This window comes from Budorcas taxicolor, chromosome 24 (assembly GCF_023091745.1).
Source record: "Budorcas taxicolor isolate Tak-1 chromosome 24, Takin1.1, whole genome shotgun sequence".
In the NCBI taxonomy this organism is placed as follows: domain Eukaryota; kingdom Metazoa; phylum Chordata; class Mammalia; order Artiodactyla; family Bovidae; genus Budorcas; species Budorcas taxicolor.
In genome coordinates, this window is record NC_068933.1 from 27,469,871 (window position 1) to 27,485,714 (window position 15,844).

At 40.1% G+C, this 15,844-nt stretch overlaps 1 protein-coding gene across 1 annotated transcript in view; it reads left to right on the forward strand.

Annotated features, from left to right (window-relative positions):
* Nucleotides 1–15,844, forward strand: part of NRG1 (neuregulin 1) — a 1,131,190-nt gene that overhangs the window by 653,636 nt on the left and 461,710 nt on the right. The gene's annotated exons all lie outside the window — the stretch shown is intronic.

Consider the following 15,844-nt stretch of genomic DNA (forward strand, 5'->3'; position numbering starts at 1 on the left):
CACCACATCGGTGGACCCATGGACCTTCACCAGAATGAAGCTCCCATGGCTTTCTTCCTAGGGATACCGTGTCAGGCCATCAGCACTTTTTAGAGATAGGATTGCTATTGTTATCGCTTAGTCGCTTAGTCGTGTCCAACTCTTTTGCAACCCCGTGGAACTGTAGCGCGCCAGGCTCCTCTGTCCATGGGATTTCCCAGCAGGAATATTAGAGTGGGTTGCTGTTTCCTTCTGCAGGGAATCTTCCCAGACCAGGGATCGAACCTGCATCTTCTGCACTGACAGGCAGATTCTTTACCACTGAGCCACCAGGGAAACCCAGAGATGGGATACATGTGGGTAAACAGGTGATGCCATCTTGATGTTTGCAGCGATTTGTTGGTTTCTGTCAGATATTGTTGCGTTATATGCCATGGGAGCATTCAGTGGCTTGAACTAATGAGCATTTATTATTGTTCACAAGCCCAGGGATCAGCAGAGTGGTTCTGCTGATCTGGATCCAGCTTGGCTGAACTTGGATCAGCCCTGTCATGCCTCTGCAGTCAGTTGGGGACTAGGATGCTTGACTCATGTTTGGCTACTGGCCGGCCATCAGCTAGGACTGAACGGATGTCTGGCTCCCGTGTCCCTCATCGTCCAGCAGAGTAGCTGAGGTCTGTTCACTTGGCGGAGGCAAGGTTCTGAGAGAGAGAGCTGAAGCAGGCACGGAGTTGGAGCATGGGCTGCAAGCTAGAACACTGTCATTTCTGCCACGGGCTATCAGCTGTGGTTTTGGCCAAGTCACAAGGGGATCCCACACTGAAGAGGAGGGGAAGTGGGCTCCACTCGATGGTGGGAACCTCTGAAGTCATATAACAAGGGGCATGGACAGAGGGTGGGATACAATTGAAGACATTCTTACAATTACTCTACTACCAACTTAAGGAGGACTTTAGGATTGCTTTCTACTCTAACCGATGTCAATCACATGACTTAAAGAATGCTTCTGAAAGGTCAGGCGTCTTTCATGAATCCACTGTCCTCCAAAGGGACTGAATCTTGTCCCACTGTCAGCTGTCCCCAAGGGCTCTTGAACTATTATGCAAAACCCACATTTGCTTGAGATCCTAGCGCCTGGATATATTTGTTGACCATTTACCAGTTCCTGGTTCTGTGTGCCTGGGAGAGGTCCCAAAACACAGTAGTCCTCTGGATGTAGAGGAAAAGGTGTGTCCATCAGAGAAGAGGCTTTTTGTCAAATGCCATTCACTGCACTCCCACTGGAGTTGGCTCCCTTTTGATTTAGAGATTAGTAGATTCTTCATGTTACTTAAGTTGTTTGCTTTTAATCAGTTCCTTGATTCTGGGATCCAGATATCACAACATTTATCATGTCTAAGATAAGACAACCTGGGAAGTAAAAACAATCTGTTCCAAATTAACTACACACTCACTATATAGGGAAATATATATTTGCATATATTATATACATACAATATATGCAATATATAATATGTAAACACATATGTTTGCCTAATTATTTACATGTAACATGTTGGACCGTAAAGGAAGCTGAGCACCAAAGAACTGATGCTTTTGAATTGTGTTGGAGAAGACTCTTGAGAGTCCCTTGGACTGCAAGGAGATCAAATCAATCAATCCTAAAGGAAATCAGTCCTGAATGTTCATTGGAAGGACTGATAATGAAGCTGAAGCTGCAATACTTTGGCCACCTGATGCAAAGAACTGACTCATTGGAAAAGACCCTGATGCTGGGAAAGATTGAAGGCAGGAGGAAAAGGGGACATCAGAGGATGAGATGGTTGGATAGCATCACCAAACTGATGGACATGAGTTTGAGCAAATTCCAGGAGTTGGTGATGGACAGGGAAGCCTGGTATACTGCAGTCCATGGGGTCACAAAGAGTCGGACACAATTGACCGACTGAACTGAACATATGTTCAATATATACAAATATATAAAGACATATATTTGCATGTCTTGATTACATGCATCTCACCATATGGGAACATATAATATAGATATAAACATAGATTTTCAGCACACATTTGTAAGGAAACACATTTGTGGTTCACATTGCCAGCTTGTTCATGCCAGTCTACCAGTGATTGAAACCAAGACTAAAGGGAAAATATGCATTGCTATTTCCAGTCAATGTGGATGGCACTGAATGATTGCTTCCAAAATGGTTATTTTTTGCATATGGCCAAGTAAATAAATATAGAGACAGAAATTATTCTAACCCCCAAACTGCCATTTAGAGAAGATTATTTATAGTGTCAAGAGTAAGAGTGATTAGCAATTTGGGGGGTGGAGTAATGGCCTGCAACGTCTATACCAACACTACTGATTTTCAGTAAGCCGTTTAATTCTCAGAATATTTCTTTTTTTGAGAAAAATGTTGAGCAATAAAATTTTGTAATTGAGATGGCTATGTTATCAAGGAAACATAAAATTGAATGGATCCATAAAAAATAAAGACTTAAGCTTTAACTCAAAAAGAACATCTCACAAAGTTTCCTTTTTTTTTTTTAAAATTTGGAACACAAGTTTCTTTAGCCAATTGATGAGATTTTTATGGCATTAGGTGAGAGAAATCTGATTCTAGATCTCATGATTCCTTCTCATCGACTTTGTTACATCTTTCTCCTGACATTCACTCTTTACCAAGCAGAGTTACTTTGTCGAACACTTACCATCCTTGAATTACAGACCAGTCCTCAAAAACCACAGTTTTTCCCTTTCCTTTGGAATTGTTAGCCTGAGGAAGTGGAAGGATCATAAGATGGAAATACCCAGTGACAGCTCAAATAACCCACTAGCTAAAGAAAAATATCTCTCTCTGCTTCTCTTCTCTCTTTTAGTTTTTGTTTGTTTCCTTGAAAGTGAAAGTGAAAGTCGCTCAGTTGTGTCCGACTCTTTGTGACCCTGTGGATTATACAGTCCATGGAATTCTCCAGGCCAGAATGCTGGAGTGGGTAGCCTTTCCCTTCTCCAGGGGGTCTTCCCAACCCAGAGATCGATCCCAGGTCTCCCACATTGCAGGCGGATTCTTTACCAGCTGAGCCACAAGGGAAGCCCAAGAATACTGGAGTGGGTAGCCTATCCCTTCTCCAGAGGATCTTCACGACCCAGGAATTGAACTAGGGTCTCCTGCATTGCAGGCGGGTTCTTTACTGTTTCCCTGAAGAGCTACAGAAAAAGGGAAATGTCTCTCTCCATGTTAGGTTGGGATCCTTCATAATGACTTTTGATGATTACCTTCAATTTTCAAAATTTTCACTTTAATGCAGACTTAATGATGTGGACAGACTAAGTTCATTTACCCTCATTCTTCCTTTGAGGAACTCTTAGAAGTCTCTGAATTCCTGATGGTAAGAAGAGAAATAGGTTATTTTCCTTTACGGGTTTCTCCCACTATCAGAAAGTAAAGTGGTCCCATGAAACCTTTCCTAAGTCGAATGGGGGTGGAGTGAATGAACAATTCACTCTTGCTAACAGAGGCAAGAATAAACTGATATAAAGCACAGATGCTCACAGACAATATTCAAAGCTATGGAGGCTGGATACTGAGTGCTGAGTGTTATTTCCGGGGAAGTTTGGTGGGGCCGCATTCACTGCTCTGTTCAGTGTGTATATTGCTTATAATGGCTCACTGGACCAAAAAAAAAAAAAAAAACAAAAAAAAAACTCTGAGCCCTACTTTCTATTTTAATCTTTTTTTATAAAAGCAAAAATTGTCTTCTAATTTCTTTTGGTTAGTGAAAGCAGGTAGTCATGTAGGCCTTTGGTAAAGCAAAGTGGTGTTGCTGCTGCTGCTAAAGCGAACTTTAAAAAAGTAGGGGATACCTGTACTTTTCTCTTTTTTTCCATTAAAAAAAATTTTTATTTTTCTGTCTCTTGATGACAATTCGGATAACAAAATGGATATTTTCTTAACTTGGTGATTTCTTATTCATCAGTGACCCTTCCTAGGTACTCAAGAAATTAATGGCCCCCTGATTCTTCACTTTTATACTCTTTAATCCTTACAGATAGATTCCTTACCTCTGTGGGCTCAGACCCTAGACAGGAAAAGACCAGTCAACTTCTCACCAAGCCTGCCTTGCTGCTGGCCCTGGAGAGCTGGCTGGGTCCTGGCCTGTTCTGCTCCTCCAGAATAGCATTCTTGTTTACCAACTCCAAAATGAGACATCACTTTTTATCAAAAACAAATGAGGACAACATTTACTCCCAGAAAAACCTAGTCAGAGGTTACTCTGATTTTAAAATGAGATTGTGCCCTATCGGAGTTACATAATCAAAATCATAATTGTACTTAAAAGTCTAAGTTTGGCTTACAAACCTCATTAGCCTATTTATAAATCAAGCTAGTTTTAACAACCATTCTTAAGAGAACTTTGATTAATGATTTTGTTTCATTTTCAAGTATAGTTAAATGTTTTTCAACACTTAAAGCCTTGTGTATCAATTTAATATGTTTAATTTCCTTTAAAGTACTTTAACTTGTTTGACTTAACAAATGAGATACTCGTGAATACTTGAATAACTCATCAGTTCAGTTCAGTTCAGTTCAGTTGCTCAGTCGTGTCCGACTCTTTGCAACCCCACGAATCGCAGCACGCCAGGCCTCCCTGTCCATCACCAACTCCCGGAGTTCACTCAGACTCACGTCCATCGAGTCAGTGATGCCATCCAGCCATCTCATCCTCGGTCGTCTCCTTCTCCTCCTGCCCCCAATCCCTCCCAGCATCAAAGTCTTTTCCAATGAGTCAACTCTTTGCATGAGGTGGCCAAAGTACTGGAGTTTCAGCTTTAGCATCATTCCTTCCAAAGAAATCCCAGGGATGATCTCCTTCAGAATGGACTGGTTGACTCTCCTTGCAGTCCAAGGGACTCTCAAGAGTCTTCTCCAACACCACAGTTCAAAAGCATCAATTCTTGGGCACTCAGCCTTCTTCACAGTCCAACTCTCACATCCATACATGACCACAGGAAAAACCATAGCCTTGACTAGACAGACCTTAGTCGGCAAAGTAAAGTCTCTGCTTTTGAATATGCTATCTAGCTTGGTCATAACTTTTCTTCCAAGAAGTAAGCATCTTTTAATTTCATGGCTGCAGTCACCATCTGCAGTGATTTTGGAGCCCAAAAAAATAAAGTCTGACACTGTTTCCACTGTTTCCCCATCTATTTCCCATGAAGTGATGGGACCGGATGCCATAATCTTTGTCTTCTGAGTGTTGAGCTTTAAGCCAACTTTTTCACTCTCCTCTTTCACTTTCATCAAGAGGCTTTTTAGTTCCTCTTCACTTTCTTCCATAAGGGTGGTGTCATCTGCATATCTGAGGTTATTGATATTTCTCCCGGCAATCTTGATTCCAGCTTGTGTTTCTTCCTGTCCAGCGTTTCTCATGATGTACTCTGCATAGCAGTTAAATAAGCAGGGTGACAATCAATTAAGTACTTATAAATATGAAATATTAGTTTTAAGTTCTTAAATTTCTAAAAGTAGATTTCAACTGAAAACCACAAGTCTAAATCGTTGACTCAACTTCACAGTTTAAATTGGAATCACAATTGCAAGTTACTGGTATGCTAATTTGGCAAGATATCTTACTATCACAAGTTTATACAATATCCAATATACAGACTCTAATGCAAAATTATTTGATACTATGGGGTTTGTTCCTTACATATATATTTTTCTTCTTAATTTTATGTCTTCCCAGGGCTAAAGCATGCTGACCCATCAAGGAATCAATGAAACCATTCCATGCATGGAGTTCTCTTCCCTTATAGTTTTTGCGCTTGCCTCCTTGGCACACTGAGATTTCTTGAGACTCAGAGGGTGACCTGTCCTGAATAAGGACTGGGTTCTAACCCAGACATGACCCTAACTGCCATTCAGGAAGAGTGAAATAAAGACGAGCCAAAAAATGATCCCCCCAGAGATAGTCATGTCACTTCCCTGCAACTTCTGAGTGGTACCTTATTTGACAAAAGATGTGATTGAGTTGGGCTTCCCTGGTGGTGCAGTGATAAAGGCTCTGCCTACCAATGCAGGAGACCTGGGTTCCATCCCTGGGTTGGGAAGATCCCCTGGAGGAGGTAATGGCAACCCACTCCAGTATTCTTGCCTGGGAAATCTTATGGACAGAGGAGCCTGGCAGGCTACAGTCCATGGGGTTACAAAGAGTTACAGATCCTGAAAGTGGGTGCTTATCCTGGTTTAGTCAGGTGGGCCCTAAATGCAGTCACTCGTCTACTTAGATGGGAGACACAGAGGAGAGTTTGAGACAGACACACTGCAGATGAGACGGTGTAAATACAGACCATGATGTGGCCACAAGCAAAGGAATGTCGGCAGCCATCAGAATCTGGAAGAGACAAGGAACAGATTCTGTTTGGAGCCTCCAGAGGGTGTGTGGCTCTGCTAACACCTGGAGTTCAGACTTTGAGTCCCTAGAGCTGTGAGAGGATATATTTCTGTTGTTTTTAGCCACCCAGTTAGTGACCATTTGTTACAGTTGCCACAAGATATTAGTTCAGACAGTGATGTTGTGAAAATTAAAAATTAAGGTATGATTAAGACTTTGATATTGTCATTTGTAGGTTTCTAAGAGAAGGCATTTTAGTCAATTGTATGAATATTCTAAATTAGTAATTAAGATTTTAAAAATCTGTTCTGGCTAGTCACGGTAGTCAGATCACAAATATCTGTCAATCTTAGTTAATTAGTGTTGCCAAGGGAGTAGGGGTTGAAGAGGGATGAATCAGGTGTTCAGGGTTAGACAGTGGTCCCCACCCTTTTTAACACCAGAGGCCAGTTTCATGGAGGACAATTTTTCCATGACCCGGGGTTGGAGGGGATGGTTTGGGGATGATTCAAAGCACATTACATTTATTGTGCACTTTATTTCTATTATTGTTGCATCAGCTCCCCACCTCAAATCTTCAGGCATTAGCTCCCAGAGGTTGAAAACCCCTGGTTAGCAGATGCAGGCTATTATATATAGAATGGATAAACAACAAGGTCTTGGCATATGGCACAGGGAACTATATTCAATATCTTGTGATAAACCATAATGGAAAAGAATTTTTAAAAGAATGTATGTATGTGTATGACTGAATCACTTTGCTGTATAGCAAAAATTAACACAACATTGTAAATTCAACTATACATCAAAAAATAAAATAGAAAACTAGAGTTTGGTCATAATTTATATAAGGGGGGGAAGCTTGCCATTATATTATCTCCAAAAGTCCTAAACATTGAATTCATCAACCCGCACGTTATGCATTGTTTTAAAAATAGTGCTTTTAAACAGCTAGATTCCAACCCTGTGTAGAATCAAATATATCAGCATCTTAGTTTGATTACTTGGTCTGAATTGGAAACATTTCCAGTGACTACCAGTTGCACACATCATTATCCACTCATAATTGGTTGTTTAATTCGAAAAGAGCAGGTTCTGCTCCATCACCTAACATCTGTTCACTTGGCTCTTAGTTCTATTCAACCAAATCCAATTATTGTCGGGAGAGGCTCAGGATAGACTCATATCATTAGAGAATGACTTCCATTTCTTTGTAGATCCTTAATTCTTTGTTCTTCTCATAGCTGTTCTGTTTTTTAATGATAAATGCATTATGAAGTTATTTTTCTGAATCTGTGCTTCTATCTAAAATCAAAAGGCTAGGCACTGAAACCTTATTTATGTTTGAGGTCATATAACGCCTCAAAACATAGCTTAAATGCTAAAATTATTCAAGTATACTTAGAAGAACTCTTTTAACAATTCTGAGGGCAGCAAGTTTTTTGCAATTCTCACTTCGATGTTACTATTGTTAAACATCATTTTAATTTCCAGTTGTATTGAAACTCAAGTGTTTCTTGACTTTGATCATGATAGTGAGAAAGTATTCAGTATTATTTCTTAGGGATCATGTGGTTCCTAATTTAAGACAAAATTCTCAGCAAAGATAGTTAGTTTGATGTTTCATGTTGTTTGTGAATTTTTTCCAAAGCATGCATTGTTTTCTCTTTTTAAATTGAAGTATAATTGACGTGCAGTGCCACTTTGGCTTCAGATGTACATCATAGCAATTTAGTATTTAAATACGTTTTGAGAGGGTGACTATGGTAAGGTTAGTTATCTGTCACTATATAAAGTTATTACAATATTCTTGAATAAAGGTTCTATGCTGTACATTACATCCCCATGACTTTCTCATAACTAGAATTTTGTACCTCTTAATCCCCATTATCTATATTTTGTCTGCCTCCTTAACCCCTTCCTTCTGGCAAACATCAGTTTGTTCTTTGTATCTATGAGTCTATTTCTATTTTATTATGTTTGTTCATTTGTTTGTTTTTTAAATTCCACATTATAAGTGAGATCATATGGTATTTGTCTTTGTCTGGCTTATTTCACTTGGCATAATGCCCTCTAGCTCTATCTATGTTCGCTCTAATGTCAAGATTTCCTTCTTTTAATGGCTGAATAATATTCCTGTGTGTGTGTGCGCACGCGTGTGTGCGTGTGTGCATGTGTGCACGTGCGTGTGTGTGCTTGTGCGTGCGTCTCTGTGTGTGTGTGTGCGTGTGTGCGCGTGTGTGCATGTATGTGTGTGTGCATGCGTGTGTGTGTGCCTGCGTGCGTGCGTGCGTGTGCGTGCGTGTGTGCATGTGTATGTGCACACGTGCGTGTGCATGCGTGCGTGTGCACGTGCATGTGCATGCGTGCGTGTGTGCGTGCACGTGCGTGTGTGTCTGTGTGTGTGTGTGCGTGCTGCATCTTCTTCATCTCTCAGGCACTGAGGTTGTTTCCATATCTTGGCTATTGGAAGTCATGCTTCAGTGAAAATACAGGTGCATATTGCTTCTCAAGTTAGTGTTTTCCTTTTCATTGGTAAATACCCAAAAGTGGAATCATTGGATCATATGGTAGTTCTATTTTTAATTTTTTGAGGAACTTCCATACTGATGCCCATAGTGGCTGCACCAATTTACATTCCCACCAACAGTACATGAAGGTTCCCTTTTCTCCACACCCTTACCAATTCTGACAGGTGAGAGGTGCTATCTCATTGTGGCTTTGAATTGCATTTCCCTGATGATTAGTGATAGCAAGCATCTTCTTAATCTGGCTGTTTGTGTTTTTGATATTAAGTGTCTAAGTTTCTAATTTCCTTTGGGTATTAACCCTTTATCAGATATATGACTTGCACATATACATATCTTCTTCCATTGAGTAGGCCGCCTTCTCGTTTTGTTGATGGTTTCCTTTGCTGAGCAGAGGTTTTCTTTCAACGGTTTCTTTCTTACATACACAAAAATTTCCAGAAAAAAACATGTTACAATAGAGGAAGACTTTCTTAATAGCTCTGAATTTTGTTGCATCATGACACATCTAGAAAATTCGGGGTGCTGGCAGAATAAACATGCTTAAGAGGCTCTGGTAAAGCTGATAATGGGGTGAGGAGAAACCTGCTTAACACTGGTTTCTACCACTTGTTCTTAGGCAGGATTATGGGAAAGACTCTCTTTTATTCCTACAACCTCCTACTTAACAAATGACAAGACCCAACATCTTATAGTAAGATCATACCTTCTGGTAGAATCATCATGGTACAAATCATTTAAATCATGCTCTCTGTATGTTTTGATGAAAGATATATTATGATGACACTCTGGTCCTTCTATTTCCAGAGAAGTCAGTGATTTGAGGGGCTTCCCTGGTACTTCAGCTTGTGAAGAATCTGCCTGCAATGCAGGAGACCCCAGTTAGACTCCTCAGTCGGGAAGATCCCCTGGAGAAGGAATAGGGTACCCACTCCATTATTTTGGGGCGTCCCTGGTGGCTCAGATGGTAAAGAATCCACCTGCAATGTGGGAGACCTGGATTAGATCGCTGGCTTGGGAAGATCCCCTGGAGGAAGGCATGGCAACTCACTCCAGTATTCTCACCTGAAGAGTCCTATGGACAAAGGAGCCTAGCAGGCTACAGTCCATGGGGTCGCAAAGAGTTGGACACGACTGAGTGACTAAGCACAGCTCAACACAGTAATTAGAAAGGATTTTAAAGAGGTTTGATTGCTTTCTTTTGTGAGTATAACCCTGTAACAATTTTTACTGCCATCAGTACATATACACTGAAATTAGTCATACCAATTTTATCTTTGGCAAGACATATAAATAAGATTCAGTATACATCTCCATCACATTAAAGAGGTCCTGGCCAGAACATGTGCAGGTTCTGTGGCATGCAGTCATTGAAAGTCTGTAAGCCGGAACATAACATGTTGAAACCATGTGTATCTATATGCAGATGTGTGCACTTTTTAATTTCTGTGGTGAAAGGGGAGAGTAATAAGAAAAAAAGAAAAAAGGAGCATTCAGAGCTTCCTGAATACAAAGAAACATCTATGTTGCCATTATTTGGGCTATTCATTTTTTTCCTAGTGAAATGATATACACGTTCAGTATATAACCTTTGAAAATACACAAAGGAAAAAAATTAAGCATTTAAAAATCCTGCCATCCAAAAACAAACATTTTGTAATATTTACAACTAGACTTATGTGTATGCATATTTGAAATATTTATAATCATACTTAGTATTCATATTCTTGCTTTTCATAATTATCAAAAATTTAACTTCAAAATTTCTAGACTGTCTTGTAAAATTCTGGGAAAACCAAGGCAAGTTCATGATGATTTATTATATAGCTCTACTAAGTGAAGAGGAGCTAAAAAGCCTCTTGATGAAAGTGAAAGAGGAGAGCGAAAAAGTTGGCTTAAAGCTCAACATTCAGAAAATGAAGATCATGGCATCTGGTCCCATCACTTCATGGGAAATAGATGGGGAAACAGTGGAAACAGTGTCAGACTTTATTTTTGGGGGCTCCAAAATCACTGCAGATGGTGATTGCAGCCATGAAATTAAAAGACACTTACTCCTTGGAAGAAAAGTTATGACCAACCTAGATAGTATATTCAAAAGCAGAGACATTACTTTGCCGACTAAGGTCCATCTAGTCAAGGCTATGGTTTTTCCTGTGGTCATGTATGGATGTGAGAGTTGGACTGTGAAGAAGGCTGAGCACAGAAGAATTGATGCTTTTGAACTGTGGTGTTGGAGAAGACTCTTGAGAGTCCCTGGACTGCAAGGAGATCCAACCAGTCCATTCTGGAGGAGATCAACCCTAGGATTTCTTTGGAAGGAATGATGCTGAAGCTGAAACTCCAGTACTTTGGCCACCTCATGTGAAGAGTTGACTCATTGGAAAAGACTCTGATGCTGGGAGGGAGTGGGGGCAGGAGAAGAAGGGGACGACCGAGGATGAGATGGCTAGATGGCATCACGGACTCTATGGACATGAGTCTGAGTGAACTCCAGGAGATGGTGATGAACAGGGAGGCCTGGCATGCTGCAATTCATGGGGTCGCAAAGAGTCGGACACGACTGAGCGACTGAACTGAACTGAACTACCTTGTGAAACATCTTGACAGTAAATGAACGCTTTCTTTCAGATTTGAGTTATATCATAAAAGGAATTTGCCTGTTGGTATTAGGATTATTTAATAGTACATCAATCAATAGTACATCTATTTAATAGTACATCTATCAATATAGTTTATTCCAAGCAGAGGCTAGCCATGGTATCTGGGGATAATATGTAATTAGTTATATAAGTCAGAATGCCAGGGAAGTATATGAATAGCAGCAAAAAGATGTTGGGTTGAAAAGAGAATACTTGGCTGCCTACTAGATGGCTTACCCTTCAGTTGCTGCTTTCTTTGGACTCTTCCCAGGGATTCGAAACATGAAGGACCCATCTCTCAGGAAGAAGTCATTGCTCAGAGCTGTTTATCTTAGTTGAGTACAGACAGGTACAAACCGGAGTAAAGTCACATCTTGACTTCCTGTTGGGCACCACTATCCCTGCATTGTTCCATAGCTAGAGTCTCTCCAAGACTACTTCAAGCCACATTTCTTTTAATAGCATGGGTGGTATAAGCGATAATGCCAATCTAGTCCATTCAAAATCATGACTGCAAAAATATCTGAAAGGACAAGGCTTAGTGGACCCATTGAATTCTTTCCATTTAGGATTAATCCCAGTATGTATTGTTTTTGCAATGAAAAAGCTTTCATGCCATAGGTCATCATAGGCAATGTAATAGAAAGAATATTTTGCCAACAGCATTACTGGAAAGTGCACTCATTCATGATTTAGTTTTAAATGATTAGGACCCTTTGTTAATCTATAAGGATATCACTTAAATTAGAAGTTTTAAAATATGCAATGCATGTCCAACAGCATCCAAGTATCAAATAGCATCTTAAAGAGTGAAAGAAACTATTAAGACTAATTAAGTGGATTTATTGGCTAATTGGTGTTTCCACATGTATTTATTTCTGCAATTATTATTCATTTGCTGATTTACACAGCACTCTTCTCAAAAATTACCCTGGCATTAAATGAAGCTGGAAGACATCTCCACTTTGGAAAACCTATTAAGCCAAGAGCTTTCACCTTAAAGTTGGGATGGTACTCAATCAAAGTCTAGCAGAATTGATTCCAGAGTCAGAAGTATATTTATCGATCTTAACTCCTCCTTCTCCATTCAGACCAACCTAGTAAAACTTTTCCTTTTCTAAACCATGTGTATCTAATCTATACCACGGCAATGATACCATTTCAACTATGTAGAGAAGTTTAGCAAATTTTCATCCACTAGAGGTTATCTACTAGAGACACTAGCCCTTAACATTTTAAGAAGAAATTATACATTGATCACTCAGGAATTGTATTTCCTTTCTATACAGATTAACCTTTTATGTAAATAGATCAGCTGGAAATGCTTTCAGTGTGTTTCCTCAATTAATAACTAGTCCTTGGAGCTATTGTTTCCCTAAGAATTACAAAAAACCAAAACAAACACAAACCTGTTTACTCTGTCTAGGAACATGGATCAGTGTTGAAGACTGGAGATATATTTGACTCCCACGGAGAAAAAAAATCTCTAAAAATAAGCTTTCTATCTAATTTATTTGTATATTCACTTAATTGCTCAGTGAAGACAACCACTCTTGAAAGTAACCTATAGGTAAATCACCTCATTTAAAAAACCAAGGACTTTCCTGGTGGTCCAGTGGTTAAGAATCTGCCTGCCTATGGGTTCAATCCCTGGTCCAGGAAGAGCCCACATGCCTCAGAGTCTAAAGCCCAAGCACCACTACCGAGCTGGCACTCTGGGAGCCCATGCTCTGCAACAAGAGAAACCAGCATGATGAGACGCCCACATGCCACAACTAGAGAAAGCGCGCTCAAGGCAATGAAGACCCGGCACAGCCATAAATAAGATAAATCAAGTTAAAATTCAAGGTGGCGGAACAGTTACTGGACACGAGATGCAGAGACACAAGAGGAAGGAAAAAAATTAATTTAGCTCCCTAAGGCACTGACATTTCATCAGTTAGATGAGGAGAGAAACAACAGAGTTCAGACTGAATCATTTTGAATGAGGAAGAAAATAGAGATAATGGCACAGCTAGTTTGGAGAGAATCTGTCATGGACATATACCTCGTCTGACTTCATAAGCCTCACTCGCACCCTCTCTTCCAACAGATTCTACTCAAGCCACATATTTCATAGAACTTCAAGCTAGAACCAGTCCCTGGAAAACTAATTAAAAGCTAAAAAAGGCCGTGATCTGAGATTGACCACTGTAAGACTGTTAGCACACTTTTCAATACAGCCAGCCAGCCAGGACAATAAATAGAAAAATTAAAAATTATAGGGGCTTCCCTGATGGTTCAGTGGTTAAGACTCCGAGCAGGGGACATGGGTTCAATCCCTGGTCAGGGAACTAAGATCCCACATGCCCCAGAGCAACTAAGCCCATTCATGGTAACTCCTGAACCCACATGCCACAGCTAGAGATGCCAGACAATGCAGGGAAGACCCCACGTGCAGCAACTAAGACCCAATGCAGCCAAATAAGTAAATAAATATTAAAAAATTATTAAGAGGAGCTGTATCCGGAAGGGGTGGCCTCACCAAATTTTATCTTCATAATTGTTAGGCTTCATCAAGAGAAAAACATAGGTTGTCTTCTGTGACTGCCTGAAACAGATTGATCTTGAATATATCATCAGCAGGATACTTTATATTGCAGAGTTAGTAAATAACACAAGGAAATATAAGCTTAAGGGACAGGTGAAAAATGAAATTATGAGCTATAAACTTGGAACATTACTTTAGAACACAGTGGTAGATACAGTTGATTAAAGAGTGCCATCCAGCTGTCAGGAATAACTGTTGTAGGTTTCTGAAAACCATCATTTTTTATGGTGTTAGATTTGAATAGCTAGAGTTACATGCTTAGAGACACATCTAATGTCTTAGAGATGAGTTCCTGGAGGAAAGTAATTCACCAGTTATTTGGAGGCCGACAAGCAATGTATGTCATTTTTGAGTCACAAAGGAAATGACATTGTTGTAAACTCTTCTTTGTCATGCACACAGGTGCTAGGCCAAGCCATTTATACAAAAGAGAAACTTATTTGTAGAAAGTGGTCCTTTCCTTTTAAAAAAAAAAAAAAAAAACTTTATTTGTTTCTTTTTGGCTGTACTGGGTCTTCATTGCCGTGTGGGCTTTCTCTAGTACTGGTGACCGGGGGCCGCTCTACGCTGGGGAACCTGGGTGTCTCACTGCAGTGGCTTCTCTTGTTACTGAACACAGGCTGTAGGGCACCTGGGCTCCAGTAGTTGTGGCTTACGGGTTCTAGAGCACAGGCTCAATAGCTGTGGCTCAGGGGCTTAGTTGCTTTGCAGCATGTGGGATCTTCCTAGATCAGGAATCAAACCCCCGTCACCTGCATTGGCAGGCGATTCTTTACCACTGAGCCACCAGGGAAGGCCCACAAGTGGTCCTTTCTGTAAACTGTATCTGCATCCTTCCCGACCACAACATAATACATAAAGTGACATTTTGGGAGACATTGCAAATGTCATGAGTTCTTTATTTAGAAAAATCCAATGATTAATAGATGATCAGTTATCCAATATTTCGTTATAGTTATAACTAGTAGTTATAGGATATGTTTAATAGTCTAGGATAACTGTGAATGAATGAATGAAGTCGCTCAGTCGTGTCTGACTCTTTGCGACCCCGTGGACTGTAGCCTATCAGGCTTTAATAGTTATCCAATACTTATTGGATAACTTATTGGATTTCTTAAGATAAACTAATAGATGGTCTGGGATTTTGTGTGACCCTTACCTCTTCACAGCAGGTTTTAAGGAAGGAAATTGCTGTTTTACCATTTCATTTCTGATTCTTTGGAAACGCGGGCACAATTAGTAATGAGAGTGTGCATTCATAAATGTGTGTTGCCACTGGGAATTTACTGAGGATGACTCAGATCCCATTCTATACTGGAAAAAGGTGCGTTTGGCTGGTAAATGAAAAGATCAGGCCAATTTCTTTCTTGTATCAACCCTGGGTAAAATGTCCTTAAGAAGAAAATAACAATAATGAATTTGTTGTGTAGGCAAAGAATTTAACTACTTGTTAGCATTCGAATGGGCCCTAAGGAAGCATGCAAGTTAATTAAATCAGAACTCCCTTTTTAAGTTTGCTACCAGCTGGGCATCAGTTGGCCTTCCCAAGAAGGTGTCACTGAAATCAATAGGTTTAAGGCTTAATGTTGAGCCTGGACAACAGAGTTCTGGGAAAGTGACGCCACACCACGGTTTATTAAAGAGTATGCCTGCAAATAGATTTAATGCTTTTTTCTCCTTTCTCCGTTTGATTCTATATCTCT